Source organism: Kryptolebias marmoratus, linkage group LG21, assembly GCF_001649575.2.
Source record: "Kryptolebias marmoratus isolate JLee-2015 linkage group LG21, ASM164957v2, whole genome shotgun sequence".
Lineage (NCBI taxonomy): Eukaryota > Metazoa > Chordata > Actinopteri > Cyprinodontiformes > Rivulidae > Kryptolebias > Kryptolebias marmoratus.
In genome coordinates, this window is record NC_051450.1 from 23330267 (window position 1) to 23334090 (window position 3824).

Consider the following 3824-nt stretch of genomic DNA (forward strand, 5'->3'; position numbering starts at 1 on the left):
GGGGGGGGGGGGGGGGGGGGGGGGTTACAGTTATAGCATGTATTTGTGTGTTCATGTGTAAGTTTGTGTGTTAAAGAAGTAGCTGTTGAAAACTCTCCATCTGTGTGTGTGTGTGTGTGTGTGTGTGTGAGTCCACCTGCTTAATTCCACCTGCGTACTCACTCGGCTGAACACACACACACACACACACTCACCTCTGTAATAGCCTCCTGCTGTTTCCAGAGAATACCTCATTATCTACTTAAAGTCAGAGGGGAATTGGTGTGTCACTGCCTGCGTGTGTAGGTGTGTGTTTGTGTTAGTGTGTTTGTGTGTTTCTGTTAGTGTGTTTGTGTTTGTGTTAGTGCAGAAAGTGTTTTTCTGTCAGACATTAGCGTGCCTCACAGGGAGGAGAAGGGAAGCAGGTCAGGTGTTAAACGCAGCTTCGTCACCTTTAACCTGCAGACCGGCTGCAGGGCACGCTTCGCCCTTTTAACACACTTTAAACACCTTTAACTCCTGAAGGCCCACAGAGCTGATGTCTGAGAGGTTTGCTGATATCTTTAGGTAGAAGAGGTCTGATTTAATTTATCTGTCAGACATGAAGGATGACAGAGAAGCTGCAGCTTTATCTGCTGACTCGAGTTTTCTCTTCTCAAACATGAATGTTTTGTGTTTGAAAGTATCTAAAAGCTTCTGTAAGTCGGAGGTGAAGCCTGCAGCGGCTCTGAAAGCTCACCTGTCCTTCATGTCGTGTGCGTGGGACCGTGACGTCTGCAGCTTCCTCCTCTGGATTTTCTGTTTCTGTAGGCGAGAGTCTGGAACAGCAGATGGAAAAAGATTTTTATGAAGTGGATCTGTGCAAACAGGCTGAGCGGAGCAGCTTTACTGAAAGGAAAACACTGAAGAGCTCGTCTCTGTGGAGAAATCTGCTGCCAGCGTCCAAATGTTGGTTCCACCTGTGGCAGAAATCACTCCCAGATCGTGGGATGAAATTTCATTCGGCGTCAGCTGAACCTGTAGAACTTCACTATAATCTCTTTGTTGCTGAATTTTATTTACTTTTCTTCGTGTCGAGCTCCAGCTGTGCTCCTTTAAAGTGTTAAACTTTCAAATATTAAACCGTAAGGTTTCTAAACTCATCCTAATATTCATCTATCAGCAGATAAATTATTGCTGTTTCAGAGGCGGGAAAATCATCGGTGTGTTTAAAATTCAAATTAAAAGTTTGTAAAATAACTTTTATTCTTTAAATGTTTTAATCCAGAAAATCCTACATTTTTCTTTTTAAACAGTAGGTTTTTCAGACTGACAGTTTGATCTGAGATGAGATTAATTGTTGTTTTTGTTGTTTTGTGGTGAATAAAGTCTGTTCCTGAGGAACACGAGCTGCTGAACGCTGCCGTGTGTTTCTCCGCCTTTCTGTCGGCTGCCAGAAGCTGTTTTAACCAACGGAGCCTCCTAAAAGCTGCTCCGAACGGGTTAACGGTTCTGGAACGGTTCCTCAGCCTCTGTGGAACCTCTTACACGTTCTGGATCGTTTGAACACGTGACGACGATCGATCACACCTCTCAGGTTCCAACAGTTAATATCTTACCTGCTGCAGATAACAGCTCATCTGAACGCAGCGAACATTTAAATCTTCACACAGGTGGTGCTACAGCTAGTTGCTGCTGCTAACTGCATGTCCAAAGAAGAGCCATTTAATGTGAAACTAACTGTGTTCACATGAACCTCTACAACATGTTGGACTTTGCTGTTGATCAGTTTATGTTTTTACAACTAAAACAGATTAAAGTTTCTCTGAAATGACGAAACAGAACCTCCTGTTGGGTTTTCAGCAGAAGTGTCTTCATGTGACGAAAAACAAAGAAATGTTTTCAGATAAACATAAAACTCATAGATTTTATGCTTTTTTCAAAACAAACTTTCAAATCAGGAAAGAAGCTGTAAGAAGTTTCATTAAACAGCAAATGTTTTACAGGAAGTCATTGAAACTGATATTTCTGAGGCCATCAGCATCATCTTCTGTCACCTTCAGCTTTTATCTCCAAACTCAACGACCGGACGGTTAATCTTTAGGACAATAAATATTTTATTGAAGGACTGAAGGTAAAATGCTAAAACAAGGAAAGAGTTGAAGAAATGAAGTCAGTTCTGGAAAATCAAAAATCTCAGCCTTCAGCTGTCGATGGTTGCAGTTCACAACGTTAACATTAGATGTCACTAAATGGCACATTTTTACCCTTTAATGCTATTTTACTGACACTTAAAGGAAACTAAACATATATATAATGCATAAACATTTTAAATATTAAAACCTTTACCCAAAGTAGGGCCAGGAGTCCTCTGAGGATCATGAGAAGATCTACAGACCTTTAATGAAATATTTAGTCCTGCAGAGACATGAAACGGGTCATAAATGGTTTTTATCCTGGTGGATGCAGCTGATTAGGGATGTTTGTAGACTTCAGCAGCCGGGTTACGAGTGTCTCTGATGGTTTTTAGTTGAACAGAAACAGGACTTTTTACACTTGAAACATTGTTAATCTTGTCTGGTGTCTGGACAAAAGGCTGAACGGTTTTCGGCTTATTTTAGCCTCCCTGAGCTACAGCCGCTCGCCTCTCTCCGTAGAGCTCGTTGTTTCCCGGAGATGTAACGTGAGCCGCCGTGAGAATGCGTTGCACCCAGCCAGGCCGGCTTTTGTTGGGAATAACTGACGCATTCAGGAGCTCAGTAATTATTTTAGGCGATGGAGATGGCAACCAAAGGAGCGGAGGGACGACTGGATTCTTGGCGGAGAGGAAGTGTCAACCTCTGTTTAGCAGCTCCGACACAATATCTATCTGTCCTCCATCAGCCTGCTCTGTTTAAAGCCCCCCCTCCCTCCGCCCCTGTTTATCTTCCCCCATCCTCTCCTCGTCTCTCACCACACACAGAGGACAATTAGGCTAATTGAACTTAATTGAACACATCATTAGCGACATTCCTCGCTCCACTTTCATCCGCCTGCTGCTCCCTGTGACCTCGGGCCGGCAGAATAAACCCGTCATTGTTGGGTCTATTCTGGCAGCGCAGCGAGCAGCTCAGGGTCACTTCCCTGACCTCTGCAGCCGAGAGGAAACCGAATCAAAGCAGCTGATAGGAAAACATCTGTCTGATGAGAAAATAAACTACAATTAGCATGTTTCCCCTCCCTCCGCTGCTCGTTTCATCCGTCTGTTTTTCTTGGCAGAAGCTCACATTTTATTAATCTTCTGTGCTCCTGTCATGTTTCCTCTTCTCCGCACCTCCTCGGCCACCTGACGGGGCTTTAGCATGTTGAAGTCTGTAACCGGGGACGGCTCGTCCCCCCGCCTCGTTTGGCTCTGCCTGGATGTGTGACGGCTGCCGGAGATGCACCACGTCTGGAGATGAGTCACTCGATAGTAAACAGCTACAGATTGTGTGCAGACCTGCAGCAGAGAGTCAGGACAAACTGTAAGGCAGGAGAACGGTGGAAAGAAACCTTCAGGACATCAGAATATGGATTCATCCTCCGCTGGACAACGTGTCCAAAGATGTGTCATTTCCTGCCAACAGTCCCAGAGAGGCAGCTGGCATCAGGCTCTACCTGTTCACCAACTTCCATCCACTTAACTCACCTGACGGTCATCCATCTGTCTTCTGCTTATCAGAGGAGCAGGAGGAGACGGACCTCCTCCTGCTCCTCCTGGAGGATCTCATGGTGTCCCCAGACCAGAGAGGATATCTAATCCCTCCAGAGAGTTCTGGTTCTGTCCCGTGGTCTCCTGGGACGTGTCCTGAGGACCTGATCCATGTCCCACTCCGTCCTCCCATCAG

General features: G+C 45.2%; 1 protein-coding gene across 1 annotated transcript in view; it reads left to right on the forward strand.

Moving 5' to 3' along the window:
- inhbaa (inhibin subunit beta Aa) overlaps positions 1-3824 on the forward strand; it is a 23972-nt gene that overhangs the window by 1308 nt on the left and 18840 nt on the right. The window lies entirely within an intron of this gene.